Genomic DNA, 19,839 nt, shown 5'->3' on the forward strand with positions numbered 1-19,839 from the left:
AAAATAGACTGCCATAGGAATTATTGGCTGGGTGCACAGTTTAAAATTAATTCATATAAAATGTAGTTTCTGGGTGAGGTATTTTTATTGCAAAGAGCATTGTTGGATCTTTGGCTTGTTCATTAATTGCCCCTGCATTAAGGACTTTTGGTAATCGTGGCATCAAGTCGTTTCCTATCCCATATAAATTATATCTATTTCAATACTCAAGAACTAAAAAAATTTCTTGCTCTGAAGTACTGTGGGAGTAAAGTTATGAGTAATATAAGGAACAACTGCCTGCTTTGCATGCATCTGCCCAGGCACAAGCAGTAGACTTTTTCACAGCATCTAATAGTGGCCACTGTTGATCACTTACCAAATTTCTGTCAAGGGATCTAGTAGCCATTGACTCCTCTGTGAAATAAGCAGAATCCAGAGTTCCTTATCTTGAGGTCTTTACATTTCATGTGGTTTCCTATACCATCCATCTCTTGTTAGTGGCACTGTGAACCAGAGGGAGCTGGGGTGTTAAACAGTGATATACATATTTATGTTTCACCATTCGTTGTATCAGCTGTGTTCAAGAAGGGCCTAGATAAATATGTGGATGATAGCTCTATTAATGGCTATTGAACAGAATGGTTAGAGACCTCTGACATCTCTAAACCAATAATGGTGGCTGCCAAGAAGGGTATTAAATAAGAAATAGATCATACTAGATATATTTGGTTCAATGGTCTGTCTCTATAGCATTTACTCCTACCACTGTCGGTGATACTGAGCTAAATGAATCATTGGTCTGACCCAGTATGATGCTCAGTCTTGAGGTAGAGAAAGTTGGACTGTACGCTGGATGTATGTATACTAGCAAATTGCCCATCAAGAATGATGGGGGGAGGGGGGCAGGAGCAGAGCACCACCACCCTGCACCACTACCACCTCCCAGGAGCCGGGTTGGAGGAAAGCTTGTACATGGATGCTGATGCAGCTATGCACCAGCACGTTCTGCTGCCACTCGACATCCAGCTGCATGCCACCTAAACCCCCGCTCCACATCCGGCCATGTACCACCTGCCCCCATTGCTCTGCACATGGCTCCACACCTCCCTCCCACCACTCTGCATCCAACTGCACCCCCCCCCCACTCTATGTCTGGGCCCACACCACTCCCCTGCCGCTCTGTGTCTGGCCCTGCACCACTCCCCTCTGCTGCTCTGCATCCAGCCCTGCATTACACCTGACTCTGCATCCAGCCCTGGACCCCCCCCAATTCCCTCCCCCTTGTGCTCCATGTCCTCCTGGCCCACTCTGCTAGAACCATGCCCCACCCATCATTCTTGATGGGTATTCTTGACACAGGACTGGCCAGAGCCATGCCCCACAGGGAGCTGCGCCCTGTCCCGCGAGAGCTTTACAGACAGACACACACACAAACAGATACATGGAGAAACAGACTAAGCCCTTTTATATATATATATATATATGGAGAGAGAGAGAGACAGAGAGAGACAGAGAGAGAGAAAGCAGGTACAACCCACAGTCCAACTTTCTTCAGGTCCAGTCCTGACCTTCTAGTTCAACTATCCAAGAGGCATAAAATAGATTAAAACAGACAGACAGTCTTTGTATAGAATTTCTAGGCATGCAGGTGCTTTTATTTAACAAATCATAGAATCTTAGAGAAGTGGAGCTGAAAGTGACCTCCAAAAGTCATTTCATCTAACCATCTGTCTGAGGCAGAATCATCCCTATCCAAACCATGCTATATAATCAATATTCTAAACTCTACATAAGCATACCATCAACCCTGATATAACACAGGCTTAACGCCCTAACCTGCCGAAGTTAAGGCAGTGGAACCATGGCAGCCAATGTCCTGATTTTATAAAAAGTTATCAATATATGCGAAAGAAATCACAGGTAGAGGAATAATGTTCAATAAGAATAATGTACAATTGGTCATAGACTAGTAGGAAAACAGTAAAGTCTAAACTCATGTTTTTCTTGGAAGTCCCTGCGGGGGCTAGTCTGAATTTAAAAAGTCAGGGTTTCTTTCAGCCTCATGTGGCCCCTGCTGTAGGATCATAGGATGGCTCCCCCTTTAGCCTGAAAATGTCCATGAGAAGATGGATGGCTCAACTCCTGACCTTGTGTAATCCTCCAGTCCCTGTATCAAATGACTCCCTGATCAGTTTTGATCAGGTGATAACAGGCCCCTACCAGGTGATGGCTATAGAAGTGATTTTTCCAGTTCTTCTCAATAGGAGCTAGTTTATTGTCTAGGGAGATTATTTTCACTAGTATAGCATTTATGTCAGTGACCTTCTATTTTAGCCCTTTGGCAACACTCCTTAGTAATTTTAGTCCAAGACAGAGAGAAAAAGACAGTAAAAGGAGAAAGGCCAGGTTTACAGTCATGATGGAGTTTGAAGTCTGACATATGGAGAGTTCAAAACAGAAGACTCCATAACCTGTGCAGACATTTCCAAAATTGTCAGACCTATGATGCAGAACAAAAGGACAAGAGGGGATGGCAAACTGTTTAAGATACTAATAGATAACAGTGGATTAAATGCCAATTTCCAATTGTTATGATAGGTGGTATCACAGTTCTTTAACCACTATATTGATTAAAGATTATAATTATAGACCAACTGGATTCCACACAGTTTAATCTCCATCTCTCTCATACCTGGCCTGAACCTCTCTATTGTACACATCGACAAATAAATTATTGTTATAACGAGTAACAATATAATTATAGAAGTCTTATAAACAAGATGGAGATAGACTATTTTCTGTGGCCAGGTGACAGGGGAGCTGTCATAGGGGACAGGTCTCACAGCAATGGCCTCCACTACAGCAAAGGAAATTTAGATTGGAGATTAGGAATTTTTTCACTATGAGAGTTGCTAAGCATTGGAATAGGCCAGTGTTTCCTAACCAGTGTGTCATAGCACAAAAGTGTGTCATCGGAAATGAACAAGTGTGCCGCAGAATTTTGCCATGGCAATGAGCTACAATAGGTACGACGATGGGGAATGCCTTAACAGGTTTGCCATGGAAAATTTTTATTAATGTAAATATGACTTGGGCTGGCAAAGTTTGGGAAACACTGGAATAGGCTACCCAGGAGGCTGTGGAATAACTATCCCTGAACTAAGGTTGGAGCCAGTTATGCAGATACTTGGCTGGGATGGTTCAGCTAGGGATGATCCTGCCTTGGAGCAGGGGCTGTACGAGGAGGGACTCACAGGTTCCCTTCAAGCCCTACTTCCTATGATCCTATAGACAACTCATTAGTTACCTACTACTTGCTATCTAGAATGAATAATTATTTATGCAAAAAGAGAAGCAGAAAAAGAAGCAGATGGGGAAAAAAAGTTTTCCTATAATCTGTATGAGGAAAATTCTCTAATAAACATACATGCTATGTATAGGTCTGTAAGCTTCAGTTCATATCTTTTCCATATCCATTGACCTGTCTGCTGTAACCATCAACATATGTACCAATTCTGAGGAATATTTGCATGAAATAGGGCCCCTCAACATGTGCAGGTAAAGGCACAATGGGATCTAGTGCACAAACCACACAATCACACCTCCTGCCATGCCACGTGTGCATGGCAGGAGGCCTGATTGTGGGTTTACACATTAGATGCCATTGTGACTTACTGCCAGTGCAGGGGGAGCCAGGGAGCAATAAGCAAGGTCCCACACCTGGGAGCCCTCTCAGCTGAGGTGCTCCCCCTCCACTGCTATGGTCTCCCAGCCCCAGGAGTATATTAAACCCCTGAGGATGGAAAATTTCTGCCACAATCTTCCAGGCTCAGGGGTGCATCAAATTGGAAGGTTGTAGGTCCCAAACCTGGGGGCTCCAAAATGCACACCTGGCTGGGAGATCACAGCTGTGCCCTGCAGCTGCTGTAACTCAGAATCCACAGCTGTAGGACTGTGGTCTCCATGCTGCCAGGACCCAGAGTCAGAAGCTGCTGGAGCTGAGAGTCCCCCCAGTTGCAGAACACCCAGCCCCAGGTACAGTGTATCCCTTCAGCTGAGAGCCCCATTCAGCTGTCATGATTCCCAGCCACGAGGGAAACCCTGCTACACATGCAAATTGAAGCTCAATAGCAAGCAGCTATAAAGTTAGGACACATTTTCATGTTCTAACTTTATAGCTGGTTAGAGCTTTTTCTGGCATTATAAGTACTTTGTACATGGAGCTGGTTTCTAGGGCTAGGGACAGATGTTACACACAAACTGGTTTAAGTGACCCAAAACTAATTTGAACCTGTAACAGAACAGATGTTCAGTGCACATAAACTGGTTTGAAAATGGCTGAAACTGGTTTAAGATAAACCTGGCTGAATGTAGTATCAGACTTAACTGATTTGGGTCAAACTGGTTTATGCAATGTTTATCCCAGACCCCTACTTGGTTTAAGTGAAACCAGACTCCCCCAGCATCTTAGCATACTCTCTAGGCCAGGCGGGGCTCTCTGCTCCACAGCAGGGCTGGCTCTACCCTCTGCTCCCTGGCTGCAGCTCTGGCAGAGGCTTACAGTATCTGCCTAGCTTCCTCCCACTCTTCCCCTTTCCTCACCACTCCCTGCTAAGCAAGGATTTTTCTATCCGTTCTGCCTTACATAGGCACCCTCAGCATTAGCTAGCAAACCACATGCTGGTTACGGTCCCTGCTGTGGCAGACAGTAGTGTCAGTTTAGGGCTTTCTGGAGCTAATCAACAGCTCAGCTGGTAATGTTCCCCCATTTCTTCTTTGTTTAAGAAGTGCTTGAACTAATGGGAGAGGCTGTTTGTTTTCTGATAGGGTGATAAATGCTGATAACAGAGCTGCTAAATGCTCTGTTATCAAGGACGGGGGGAACCTATTCATAATCCTACTGGGGCCTGGCCATACCCCCCTCAGCTCAGCCCTGTTGAAGGGAAAGGAGGACAGCTCTAGTGCCCCTTGACTTCTAGCCTGAATCACTGCAGGCATGTGCTTGCATGTCTGGGATGTCTGTACAGTTACAAAGTGATTTAGCTTAGCCAAGTTAAACTAACCTGCAAAGACTGAATTAATGCAGCTTCAGGCTTTTTGAATGTCTGTCCCTGGCCCAGGTAATTGCACAATTAAGCAGTTAATTACAGAAAAGGAAGCCACACATTTTTTTCAAACAGTGGACTGAGACCACAATCTGATTTTATACTGAATACTTGGGAAATATTTTTTTATGATTGCTCACGTAGTTATCCAAGAGACAAAAGGCCTATTTGTAATCCACGAGTAATTCAAATCAATCTGAAAATTATATGAATTTTAGACTTTAAGTTAAACAATCTAAGAATGTAGTCAAATTTAAAAATTTCCACAGAATTGAAAAATACATCAATTATGTCAAAAGTATTCACTCAAGTTCTTAATTAAGGGGATATAAATTTAAGATAACCTATTTGGCCCTCTCAGACTAACAAAGAATAGTGTAACAGAGTTACAGAGACAGGTACAAGGGGGTGAAAAGCACCTTGTTCAAATTTGTGAATGACACTAAGATGTGGGGAGAAGTGGACACACTAGAAGGGAGGGACAGGCGGCAATTGGATCTGGACAGGTTACTGGGGTGGGCAGTTGAGAATAGGATGGGATTCAATACTGACAAGTGCAGTAACCTGCACCTAGGAAGAAAGAACCAGCAGCATACCTACAGGCTGGGGAACTCCCCTCACATCAGCACAGAGGCAGAAAAGGATCTTGGAGTCATCATTGACTCCAAGATGAACATGGGCCGCCAATGTGGAGACGCAGTCAGAAAAGCTAATTGTACCTTGTCATGCATCCACAGATGCATCACGAGCAGGTCCAGGGAGGTGATCCTCCCCCTTTATATGGCACTGGTCAGACCGCAGCTGGAGTACTGCATCCAGTTCTGGGTGCCACACTTCAGGAGGGATGTCGACAGCATGGAGAGGGTCCAGAGGAGGGCCACTCGCATGATCAGGGGGCAGCAGGGCAGGCCCTATGAGGAGAGGCTACAGGACCTGAACCTGTTCAGCCTCCACAAGAGAAGGCTGAGAGGGGATCTGGTGGCCATCTATAAACTAGCTAAGGGAGACCAGCAGGCAATGGGAGAGTCCCTGTTCCCCCGAGCACTACTGGGAGTAACAAGGAATAATGGCCATAAGTTGATGGAGAGTAGATTCAGGGTAGATATCAGGAGACACTACTTCACAGCCAGGGCGGCTAGGATCTGGAACCAAATTCCAAAGGAAGTGGTGCTCACTCCTACCTTGGGGGTCTTCAAAAGGAGGCTAGATGGACACCTTGCCGGGATCATTTAACCCCACCATTCATTCCTGACCATGACAGGGGGTTGGACTTGATGATCTGCTCAGGTCCCTTCTGACCCTACCAACTATGAAACTATGTATCTGGTATAGCTGCTAAAGGGCTGGTGTGAGAATATTGTTGGCACAATATTCAAGTAGCTAGCAGACTTTTTCAAGAGAAGTGACTCCTTGTATTGTATACAGAATGTGAAATACCAGTCAAAGACTAGATATATGTGGGCAGATAATAAAGTAGCTGCATGAATACTCCAGGAGTTAGAAATCTCTATGTTTCTATAACTTTTGTGTTCTTCTTAGCCAATGAAGAAAAAGCGTCAGTTTATCTACTGGCACTACTGGCTCCTCTTATGTGCAACCAACTAATAACAAATGAATGCTTGGATTTCTTAATACAAAATGGAGAGGGATGGAGCACATCCATGATGTGTTCATTGCATGTGTGTACCAGGAACTGATAAAGGAACTTAGACCTTTCTGCCTCTGAAAGCATGTTTTTTACAAGACAGACATCTTCAGAATCTCTCATTAATATAGTTTATATCTAAAATATTTGTGTAAATGCTTATACCCATTGTGTATTTGTGTAGATTTAAATTATACTTGCCCACATTCCACATAAGAAGATCATCTCTGATTAAAGTGTTAATGGACATATTAATCAACTAGAAAACAGAATATCTGCTACAACTTCTGGTTTGTGAATAGAGTGATTAGTCTAATAAATCACTGCATAGCAGGGCTCCACACAGATGAGGCAGTCTCTCTTCAGCAATACAAAAATATTCAGATAAAAGTAAATTAGGAAAGTATACAATATAGACAAAACAAATAGATTCAAATTTCAGTGCCTTATTATAATCCAAAATTAATATGGTTTTTAGTTCATCTGCATGCTTTTTAGTGTTTTTAAAATGCATTGTATTACTTTGGTTTTTCCAACTATTATTTATTTATTAGACAGTCTTTTCTTGTTTATTTTACCAATATGCTGAAACTATTTTATATGCTATTGAAGAGAGAATAGCAATGAACAAAATGAACAAAATGTAAATTTACATAGATTTTTATATTTCTCTAACATGGCAATGCAGACATATAGAGATAATTTTGATAATTTCACCATTTTGAAATATTTCCATTACTGATTATATTCTTTTTCTGAAGCTGTAATTCACAATTTTCTAAAAATTTTCTAAAAATGTAAAATTAAGATGACAAAATTGCCATATACAGCCTTGTAATCAGTCCTAGGATTATTTTATAGGCTTCATAATTTTATTTTGACACTAGTGGTGTTCTAATGTCTCTATAGGGATGATCATGGCACTTTTTTGCTTAGGCTATATCATTATAATAAATGTTTGTTATCCCTATTTTCTCTCTTAACTGAGATTAACCGTCACAATTTTAGGAAGATATGGGAATTAAATTTACTTACCTATCTATATATTTCTTTCTCTGAGGTAGGTAAATAGTGCACTGTAATCCACTCATCCATTACAATTTGATTTTTCTTCCAAGCATGCAGGCTCCTCTTTATTAAAAATTAAGAACCAGACAAAAGAGTCCTCTCTAGCTTCATAACATACTGCCAGCAGGTGGGGCTGTTCAGATAATGGTTTATAATATCCATCTCCCCAGCCAACAGCAATAGCTAAGGAAAACAGACACTAACTTGTAATGAACAAGCAGTATGTAAGATTAACCATTTCTGCACAGAATGCTTGATATATTAACATCTTATACTATACAAAAATGGAAATTATGTTTTATAGCGAAGCTGATTTCAATATGAAGATCTGAGGACTAAGCCAGACCCCATCCAACAGAAATTCCACACAAATTGGTGTCACTGTGGGTGGGGTTGCACAAAGTCCTAGAAAGATGCGCAGATCCAGAGGGGGCACAGTGGCACAGATGCATCCACTTGTAGTCAACTCCATAGGTGCAGCAGTCAGGAACTTTTTTAAGTCCCAGAAAGAAGTAAGTATTCCCACTTCTTTTCACCTCCATGACACATCCTGCCCCCTCCCTGTAGTCTCCAGTTTGCCTGTCCCAGTTGAAAGAGGAAATTTAGGAGTGGGGTGCAGCTACCCCTGTAGTGCCAGAGGCTACTCCCTTGTCGTCCTTTACAAAATCCTAGTTCCACCCATGGTACTAGATGCCCTCTTTAGGAAGGGAAAAGTATTGGTAGGAAAGTATTTTTACATTTTTTCCTTGTAGACAGCTGTAATCCATTACAATAGGGAAGGAACCAGCAATAAAATGTGTCTCCACAAATGGAAGGGAAACTTAAAACATGAGGAAAATGGAATCAAGAGGGAAATAGCTGTTACCTGAAACTGCAGATACATTCATCTAATAGTTCTATCAGACAAAGATAGTCAATTTCCATGGAAGTGATAAGAAAATAAAAGCAATGGAGACTTGGTAAACATACAACAAAATTACCTGATTTAAGTACTAGGATATTCTACCAATAAAATAGCCACATACTCCACTGAATGAACTTTTTTATAGGACTCTTATTAACCATTTGTAGCCCCAACAAATCTTATCTACATATTTATGCCTTTAAGCCCTTTTAGGTCACTCTGTAAGCCCCAAATTGCTTCTAATTTTCTTCGATAATTAGGTTTGTGCAAACAGTATAACTCAACAAGATCTTAAATATTTAATTTACTTTCCTAGTTGTGGATATTTGTGGACAGCAGATAAATAGAATGATTCATGTGAAGACCATGATTTGGGAGCAGAAGATTCTGACTGCAGCCCTAAAGTCATCTAATCCAGCAAAACTGGCAATAAAGATTCTAATTGGATAAAACCTTTTGGCCCCCAATTCACAAAATCAACTGGCCAATATAAATGTAATTGTCATCATGAAGGAGTCCTTCATGTAGAATCATAGAAAATTAGGATTGGGAGGGATCTCAAAATGTCATTTAGTATAAACCCCTGTTCAAAGCAGGACCATCTCCAACTAGGTCATCCCAGCCAAGGCTTTGTCTAGGGATGGAGATTCCACAGGTTCTCTGAGTAACCTGTTCTAGTTCTTTACCACCTTCCTTGTGAGAGAGTTTTTTTCTAATATCTCCACTAAGTATAATGAGGCCTCGGAAAGTACCCACAACTCGTGGGCACTAACATAAAAATAATATTTTGTCCAGGAGCAAGATATTTTCTCTTCCTTCCAAATGTTTTAACTTCTTGTATCAGTATGAAAGTGTCACTGTGCCACTGAGTTTCTATTGTGTAGAATAGCAACTGACATAAGAAGCAAGGGGGAGCTCCTTTTATATAGAAAATTATAGTGATCACAAGCCAATAGGCTAAAGAGGGAATAAAGAAACATCGACATTGTGGTACCTTAGTACCTCAGTACATTAATACCTTAATTTCCCTCCCCTTACACCTTCAGAGGTGCCCCAAACAGGCTTTAGTCTCTAGAACACTCACACGCAGCCTAAAGCTGCCCTCTAATCTGAGTTCAGCTCCTTCAATTCACAGTCCTAGCTAACAGAGTCAGTGACATCTCCAGCTCCACTGTGCACTCATTTGTGTAGGGCTGACTAGATTCCACATGCACATTGCTCTCTCTCATAAGCCTCTCAAGTCTAGGGAGGCACCAGCAGGGCACAAGCAGGCCGGTGACCTGGATGGGAAGGGGAGGGGTCCCCCAGCGGCTGGTCACAGAGTGCACTTGTGGCACAGTGGCAGTGGAAATGCCACTGGTGGAGCCAATTTCTCTATGCCCCCTTACCACCTGGAGCGCTCGTTGTCGGGGTCGGGTACCAGTGCTCTCAGGGAGGGTATGTGCCCCCTCCGTGCCTCCTCTACACATCGCCTATGCTCTCTCACCCTTTCTCCTGCCTCAAATTTCTTGTTTCTTTTCCTGTTGTCCTCCAGGCACTGGGGGTTTCTCTTAGTTGTAGTTCAAATTAACAGACGTCACGGCTCTGCAGGCTGCCCCCTGTTTCCTCCAGCTCTTACACACGTTACATTCACATCACATTTTTACTGTAGCTCACACAAATAAGAAGTAAATCCAGAAAAAAAAACCTGAGAATAGAGAGAGACCCACTATCTTAACTGCCTGCAACTTTAGAAACTTGTTCTAACAAATCTCCTTCTAACAAACTGATTGGGCTCTATCTGAGCTTGATCAATACTGTGTGGAAGTATTCTGTTTTCTGATTGTATAAAGTTTAGGGGTGCACCGATAAACATTTTTTTGCCCGATACCAATAGCTGATTATTAACCAGCCATATTGGCTGATACCAATTGGATTGCTGACATGTAGCCCAGCACGTTGGAGAGCAGTGTCCAGCTGGTAAGTCTGTGGGGGGGAGGGGTGTGGGGGAAGGATTGGGCATGGGGGGGACAGATTGAGGCCCCCATGCTGAGGGAGGGAATGGGGCTGAGGCAGGGGCAGGCACTGCCCAGCTAGAGCTATGGACAGCTTATCTGGGGGGTGCAGGGTATCGGGAGGAGGGCAGCTCCCCACTTCTGTACACACCCCAGAGGGAAGCACAAGGGGCATGTGTTCCCCAGATTTGTGTGGAGGGTAAGGGCAGGCTGCCCACTGCAGGCTCAGGGCCAGGGGCTGTGCTGGCTTCTTCCTGGGCCAGGCCTGCGCTCAAGAGCCGTGGGGACAGGGCGGGCAGTGGCAGCACTAGAAATGGTGGCTACAGGGGAGCTACAATGAATTCTGGGGTGACTGTAGCCCACCCCATAGGCCCTCTTCCCAGTGCCACTGCTACTCACCCTGTCCTGCCCCACCCCAAGTGCAGCCCCAGCCCAGCCCCGCCACTGAGAGGAGGCTGGCACAGCCCTTGGCCCTGAACCTGCAGCAGGCAACCCACCCTCACCCCACACACAAATATCAGTGGCCCCATGCTCCCATGCCTCCCACGGGGGGGGTTGTGCAGTGGTGGAAGCTACCCCCTATATGTGCTATCCACAGCTCTGCCCCATGTCCTGTCCCACTCCAGCTGAGCAGCACTTGCCCCAGCCCCAGCCCCATTCCCTCCCTCCCTCATCATGGGGGCCTCAATCTTCCCACCACAAACTTACTGGCCGGATACTGCTCTTCAAGCTGCTGAGATGCATTCCCGGCCACATGCATGCTGCAGCTGCACTCATGCATGTGTCATTTGTCAGTGACATCGGCTACACTTTGCAAAAAAAGCTGATTGCCAATAGTCTCAATTTTCCTTTTATCAGTGCCATACCATTATAGACCAATATATCAAAGCATCTCTAATAAAGTCCATTAATAATCAGAAAATGTTTTAGGACTCTATAATAGAGTTGTCATTACATAATTTATTGTCATATAAAGTAATTGCATTTCCTAGACATCAGATACCCAAATTATTCTTAAAAGAAATACAAACAGCAAATCTTTCTTTGGATAACTTAACTAGAATGAGGATTGCCAGACAAAACCTGAAACTGGCCTAAGAAACTCCTCTGAAAAATAGATGAAGACTCTGAAACATTTGAGCAGTTGAAAAGGTTCAGACTAACAAGGCTGCTGTCAATAAGCCACCTGTGTCCTCCTCATTACAGACTAGCCATTAGATTACTTACTATAAGACAGGTGAGTGAACAAGGAGAGTGAGAGAAGCCAGAGGCATTGGCTAGAATTGGAAATGGAGCTGCAAGTAAGAATCAGTGCAGAGTAGAGTGAAAAGAAATGTTGCAAGATACAAGTAGGACTGATAGCACAAAATGAGCACTTCAAAAACAGTAAAAACAAAAAAAAGTAATTGTTTCTGGTGAAATGGAGTTATTGATTATGATTTACAGGTGTATAGGAAACAATAGTGACAGCCAGGACTTGAAAGATCTATGGTAAAACTCTCAGTTGGTCTGATGGAGTTTTTTCTAATTTGATTCAAAAAGCTTGAAAACTTTTATGGACCTGTATGTTGTAAAGAAAAAAGATAATAGCAGCTGAAAGCAATGTTTCTCCTCTTCCCTGGTTTTGGGACAATCCATCAAGTGGCTGCTCCAGACTCACAGATCCATGAACATGTTGGTTCCCCTGGAGTCTTTGACATTTGAAGGAGCTGAAGGACTGGGCCAAGGTCTCAAGAATTTAAGTCTGTCAGTAATCTTTATTAGGTGATGAACCAAGTGTCTACTTCCCAGGGTTTCCAGATGCCTGGCTGCTGCTTGATTTACTTGGCAGGCTCTTCAGGAGCCAAGCAGCACTGGGACTTATGCTTAACAATGGCTTACCAAGCAAAATGTGCAGCAGATACTTGGGAGTGATAGGAACTTAGGTCCCCCATTCCCATGAGCCCAACAGGAGTGTTTCCAAAGATCTAGAAGCCTGGGCCTTCCAGCAGCCTACTGGGAAGTAAGCAGACAGGAAAGTAGGCAGATTCCTGATTGAGACCAGTGTGGTAGGCTGGTTTTTAAATCCTCACTGGCTTTTTTCATGATTTGTTGAAATCAAACACCACCTTGAAATATAATTTCAACAAATCCATTTCCTAAATTGGAAAAGTGGTGAATTTCTGACCACTCTAGCTAGTGGTCCAGCAAGGTAGCATATGCTGTATAAACCCTCTTCTGAGAAGAGACAGAAACTCTCCGCAGAACCCTCAGACTGATATAATTGGAAATGGTAGCACATAGCTGCTGTTTTAGTACTTTTGTTTCAGGGGCAGTTTGTGGAAAGCAGAGGCAAGAAGCAGACAGACTTTGAGAAGCAGGGGTTCAGGTTACCAACTTAAAGGAGAAAAAAGGGAAATTAACAAATAGAAAAGTTTCTCCCTAGGGAGCCTTTAAAGAGCCTCCTACAAGTTTAAGTGGAGACAACCAATTCTCTGCACAACTCCACCTGCTGGCACTACATCAGGAAGTGAGGGAAAGGGATTTTATGCTGGGGGGGAGTGGAAAGAAAGAATCAGAAAGGTTCTCTGTGCTGTGCTTGGAATCTGATGAGGAACAATTGATTTGAAGCAAAGTAACTGATCACAGAGCACCAAGTGATTATACAGTGGAATGAAATGTCATTGTTTTTTCTTTTCTATCTAAATTGTGAGCATGAAAACTTAGGTGATCAAAGATTTTTCCCCTTGTTCTTTTATTGTGATCACGGCTTGACTTTCCATAGTGATAATCACTCAAATATCAGAGTGTTAAAGAATCCATTGAAATTAGCCAATTTCTTAACTGTTGTAAATTGATACATCTTCTTTGCTGTGTATCTTGCACTAGAGACTATAGCAAGAAGCTCTCTAACGGTGAATATAAATATTTCACACTGCTTGATACTACAGAATCACAGGTTGATAGTCTTGTCTCTGTTTATGGCTGAGAAGTACATCAGTAAATTCTTGCAGTAGAACCATGGAAATGCAGGCATCCCTGTAAACCACTTAAATCTGAAGTGGGAAACTGATCATTTTTCTTAATGAAGTGCAGAAAACACGGGGCTGAACTAGCTCATTTGGCTTTCTTAAAATTGCAGTGATGACCTCGAGGTTAGTGTATATTGCATAGTTCTAAAAGTGCCAGAGCCGGCAGAACCATATTTTAAAGTCTCATCTGAAGGCTGTCATATATCAGTACCTCACGTATTTGGACATTTGCTCAGTAGTACTTAGAAGGAAGAGTGCCTCCCTTAACTGAATTCCTAATATACGATTTTGAAGACTGAATGTTTCACGTAACTATTGTGAACAAAATGTGCTTGACCTCAATTAATGCTGGTTCTGGAGATTTAACAATCTAATGCACAAAGTGTCATGACTACAGTTAAACAGTAATATGGCTCTAAAAAGAACAGTGTGTGATGAGTTCGCTCATATCATCGACCTCAGGCAATCTATTTTCTCTTGTATGGATATTTCCTCAGCTGTCTTTGAGTATGAGCATTAGACTTGTTAGGTGATGATTTTTTAATTTTTCAGATGTGCTTTCATTTTTCCTGCCCTCTGCTAATTCTGTATTTCTGGACTGTAGTAAAGTTAATTAAAAATAGTAGCATTATTTCCACTCTGTATCTTGATGTTGCTTCACTTTGGAATCAGTAGGTTGATAATCTTCTCTCTGTGTATTTTATATCAATGCAGATGTACAAATAATTAGACATAGTTACAGTTTTATATAGCCACATTTCAAACAGGGGGCTCATGTGGGAGAATTGGTCTGTAAACATGTCCTAGTTGCTGAAATTTTAAAGGGAAGACCTGCTCTTTATGTTTTGTTAGACTGATAGAAATATATATTTTATTAGTACTTAATAGTCGCAGAAGATTAAAAAATCAATTAAATGTGTAATTTGAATTGATTTTATTTTCCTTTTTATTGTGATAATTTTAATGAAATCCTCTTAAAAATAAAGAGAATCATCAGAATGCTGGAAGTACAAGATCCTTTGAATCCTAGTAATATATACTGCCAGAATCTATAGTACTATATTTTCCATTCTCCCTCCAGCCAACCCATTCAACGTAAGTATTTAATACAGCAGATAGCTGAGTCTGCTAGTTTTATGTTGCTGTCTTATTCTTAAAGTACCAATAGCCATGTGTGTATATTGCTTAGGATTAGGTAACTGTCCTCTCAATGCTAATCCAAGCAAGTATAGTATATTTTCAGAAATGGACTATGTCAGGACAGATCTGGGCTGCTTTTTCATGTCCAACTTTCAGTTAATTTTGTGCAAGTGTATGAAAAATGTATGTCGTCTACTTTTTTAGGATCATCTTTATGGCTGTGTCCAGTCAAGCAGGGGTGTATGCTTGCAACAGCACAAATTTGTGCCACTGATTTGTGCTGCAGCACATGCCCCTGCACCTGAGCTTTGTTGTGGGACATGTCCCTCTGTGGGCAAAATGCCCATGCCAGGCTCTTCCTGTCCCCCAGCCAGGTGCCGTGTGCTGCAGGGGGAGGGAGGCTAGCTGGGTACAGGGTGCCTTAGTGTGGGGCTGGCCAGCAGGCATCCCCTCACTGAGGCACCCTGTGCCCCAGGCAACTGGGGAGCAGCATGTGGAGACAGGGGAGCAGGCAGCCCAGTCTCCCTGTGCTGTTGAGCCCCTGAGCTGAGGCACACCATGTCCCAGCCAACTGAGGAATAGCCCAAGGCTGCCTGCTCCCCCATCTCAAGGCACACTGCACCCCAGCCAGCCACTTCACAACTGGCCGGGATGCAGTGTGTTCAGTGTGCAGGGATAGGAGAGCAGGCAGCCCTCAGTTCCCCTATCTCCACATTTGTCCATGCTATTTTTGCCTGCTTTGTGCAACATTTTTGCCAGGTTTTTTTTGTGGTTTTTTTTTTGCTACTGGGTGGTAGCAAATTTTGCTTCTGTGCTGCAAATTAGCAGCACTGTGTATGGTTTAATGTGCAATGTGTGTGGTGTGTGGGGCACAGGCTGCCTCACTGCAGGAGCTTAACAGTGTGTGCAGACAGGGGAGCAGAAGACTGCACAGACTGCTCTTATCTGCAGGCGTGGATGCAGACTGTGGGTTTAATAATGGATCTTATTCTTTGTACCAGTAACTGGGTAGTATCATTTAAAAATGAATGTTCTTTGCCCAGATCTTACCTGTATTGACAAGCATTGCATACTTAATGGAGATAATCTATTTGCATGCAAGGCTTGAGAGTTAATATAGTAACATTGTATGTGTTGACATGCTAACATACTCTCCTTAAATCCTTTTATAATATAAAGGGGAAAATAGCAAATTAGCATGGGTAGTTTTAGTTCCAGGAAGCTAAGGTCTTGCATAAGTTAGATAGTAATAATGGTGTGTCAGGTGGTCAAGAGTCCTTAGTCATGTTTGTAATTGTGACCTGACCCAACTCCAATGGAAGTGAACAGAAAGGTTCTCATTGATTTTAACTGAGGTTAGATTGGAATTTTAATGATGATGCTAACTAAACCATCCTGGTCAAATTAGAAGAGGTAATTGTAAAGAATGGAAAAGGAACATTATCTTACGCCACAGTGAAAACTCTTCTACAAAATGCCTAGCACATTGGTTAAAGTTATGCTTCATGCCAGATCTCTTAAAGTGTATTGATTTTTTTTTCTGTGCATTCCAATAGTTTCTAATCACAAAGAAATTATTTGTCTTTCCTCTGTGACTAACACAAATATGTGGGAGTAAGAGTAAATTGCTATATACAGAAATCAAATTAAGTCACATTTTTAAGTGGCCAGCAAACGAATAAGATAACAGTGACCCACGTAAGTGGCTACTATTACAATCTTACAAAAAGTCAGTAGGAACCCATTTCTTTTCAAAATGTAGCCATAGTGTTTCTAGCACACCAAGCATGTATTCTTTTTTTCTTTTCTTTTCTTTTTTTAAGAAAACAGAGTTCTCTAAAAGATGTCTTTGATAAAATGGATCGGGCAAACTTTTTTACATGCAAACTGGAATTAGGCTTATGTACTAATGATGAACAATTTTCTGTTAGTATTCAGGTTTAATTCAGTTAGTTTATCTTTAGTTACCATCTAAATAATTTATAAATAAAACACAGTTCTATATATTTTTAATAACACAGTTTAAAATTTGGAATGTTCACATTCTATGGGTGGTGATAGACATGAAAAATAAAAACAGTGCTATACCGGAAGAGGGAGCATATTAATTCAGCCTGGCTCCCCAGCCTCTGTATAGATCAGGCATTTCAGCAGAGCTTTTTGCCCCTTTATCTAATCAGATGTTATATTGAATCTGCTATTAGATAAAAGTGCCAGAAAGCTCTGCTGAAGCACCTGATCTATACAGACGTTGGGTGAGCCAGGTTGAACTAACGTAATAGCTCTTCTTCTAGGCATGGGCTGCACTTGACGCAGGGGCATGCTGAGCTGTAAATAACATGCAGTTTTGGTTTTTTTAATGTCTGTAAGCAGCGCTATATTATATTTATGATGGGTGATATCTATATTTCTAAAAATAAAATTTGGTGGTATTTATTATTGTCATGAAGAAAAATCATTACTTTCCTGCACTCACTATATGATGGTATTTGTGATACCTGTCATGAGCTGAAAACTATTACACAACTTTTCTCACAAAACATGATTGCCCACCTGACACATAATGGATTTTAGCACTATGCCTTCCATCAGGATATGTCAACATTCATTCAGTCCTGAATCAGTTCATTGGTTCAACTGAAAAAAAAATTGCTTTTAAGTCAAGTGAAACAGTGTTTTCAGTTTTCCACTGAAACAATTAAAACAAAATATAGGTTTATGTGGAACAAAATGGTTTCTTAGATTTGCAGTTAGATTTTGTTTTGTTTTTGCAAGATTTTTACTTTTTAGGTTTTTAAAACAGTGAATTTAGGTAAATGTCTAAGTGAAACAGCATTTAAAAAAATAAAAATAATTTTATTATGACAGAACTTAGGAAATAACAGAATTTAACATTTAAACTTTTGTGAAATATTTATTCAACTCAACAGATTTAACAGGAAATCACTTATTGTTTTGGTTGACATAAGTACGCAGTTTTCTGTGGGAAAAAAGTGTCACCTGAAAACTTTCACTCTTAGTTTTGAGACATGGTTATGGCTTACAGGAGAGAAGTGTGCAGACACTGGGCACATCTATGCAAGACACTCCAAGTGTAGTAGACTAATTCTACTGTGCATTACTATGTCATGGCAAGAGCCATGCTAATGCGCTAATGTGCAGTTGAATTAGTCTACTATGCATTAGGGTTATCTAAAAGATACACATCTGCCAGAGCTACTGCGCAGTACTGTCAATTATGGTATATTAAGTTAGTACCCACCGTTACAGATACTAAACTTAGTGGCTGCATCTACACAAGTAGGGGGGGGTGTGTTTGCAGCAGCACTAATAGGGGCACAAATTTTTGCTGCTACTTTGTGCTGCAGTGTATGCCCCCACTGGTGTGATTTCCAGTGGGACACACTGTCCTGCTGCTCCGTGGGTTGCACAGCAGGCTGGCTTCAGAGCAGGGTAGCCAGCAGACAGGCCCCACACTGTGGCAGCCTGTGCCCCAGCCAGCAGGGAAGCGGCACTTGGGGATGGAGAAGCAGGCAGCTTAAGGCTGACTGTTGCCCTGTCTCTGCGCACTGTGAAACCCCTGTCATGAAGCACTCCCCGGCTGGCTGGGGCACAGAGTGCCTCGTGATGGGGACCAGGCATTCCTGGGCTGGCTGTTCCCCTATCTCTGCATGCCTCAGCACAGGGACTCTGCTGCCAGCTCAGGGCTGCCTGCTCCCCTGTCTCAAGACACAGTATGCGCCAGGCAGCTGAGAAGTTGAGAAGTGGCTGGCTGAGGTGCTGCATGCCTTGAGTTGGGAGCACCACGTGCCTCAGTGCAGGGGCTCCACTGGAGTCCCCATGCTGAGGCATGAAGAGACAGGGGAGCAGCCAGCCCAGGGCTGCCTGTTCCCCTGTCTTGAGGCACGTTGTGCTCCAGTCAGCTGGGGAGCGGCTGGATGGGGCACAGGGTGCCTCAAAATGGTGGCCCCCAGGTAAGTGGAGACCGGGGCTGCCTGCTCCACCTGCCCCGCCCCCCCCCCTTCTGGCTGGGGCACAGGGTGCCTCACTGCAGGAGCTCAACAGTGTGTGCAGACAGGGGAGCAGGGAGTCCTGGGTTGCCTGCCCCAACCCTTCATGTTTGTCCCGGTACATAGCACTATGACATGCTTTGCACCCCCCTTTTTTCTGCCTTTTTTTTTCTACTAGGATATCCTAGTACCAATTTTTTCCCCAGTGCTAGAAATTAGCAGCACAGGGCATAGTTTATCGTGAAATGTGTGGTTTATGGCACTGTAAAGAGGTTTTTGGTGCCACAAAACACACATGCCTGCATGTCCGGATCTGGCCAATGTGCCTTAATTACAGCACAGTAATGCATGTATAGACATGCTCAATGGGTGCGTCTATGCTTTACTGTGGAGCAGGTTAATTTGCTGTGCAGTAAAGTGTCACCATCTACATGTGTATCTCGGTTAGAGTACAGTAGACTGATTTGTGCTACTGCTTTGTGCTACAGTACACACCCCTGCTGGTGCAGTTTGCAGAGCTAGCTGGTAGTACAGAGCCAGCTGGCAGACAGAATTGTACTTCAGAAACTAGCCAGCAGACTGAATTGTGCTTTTGGATAGTCCCATCACATACAAGTGGTATTCAGCAGCGCAGTAAATTACTGTGCTTAAACCCATGTGTAGGCGGTGATGTCAAGATTAGATTACCCTGACTAAAATTGAGCTGGAGTATATTCAGTAGCATTAATTGCAGTAATTGTAGGTGCACTCACTCTATAGAAAGAAGCTACTTTTATATATATTTGTATAGGTTTCAATAAAATAGAGCCACAAGTTTGACTACACTGGGTGTTATAATAAAAAAGAGTTTTTTACTTGATACAGAAATCTCTGGGTAAAATAAGGGAGTTGATGCAGAAAACCAGACTAAAGCATCATAATACAATCTTCTGACCTTAAAATGTCTGAAGGTCTATTTACTTTAGTGATAATGTGCTCAT

The 19,839-nt window shown here is 42.5% G+C and overlaps 1 protein-coding gene across 4 annotated transcripts in view; it reads left to right on the forward strand.

Moving 5' to 3' along the window:
* The window catches only part of ADGRB3 (adhesion G protein-coupled receptor B3), a 701,435-nt gene that overhangs the window by 123,963 nt on the left and 557,633 nt on the right, over positions 1–19,839 (forward strand). The gene's annotated exons all lie outside the window — the stretch shown is intronic.

The sequence above is a fragment of the Crocodylus porosus genome, unplaced genomic scaffold, assembly GCF_001723895.1.
Source record: "Crocodylus porosus isolate Cpor-Errol unplaced genomic scaffold, CroPor_comp1, whole genome shotgun sequence".
NCBI classification, from domain to species: domain Eukaryota; kingdom Metazoa; phylum Chordata; order Crocodylia; family Crocodylidae; genus Crocodylus; species Crocodylus porosus.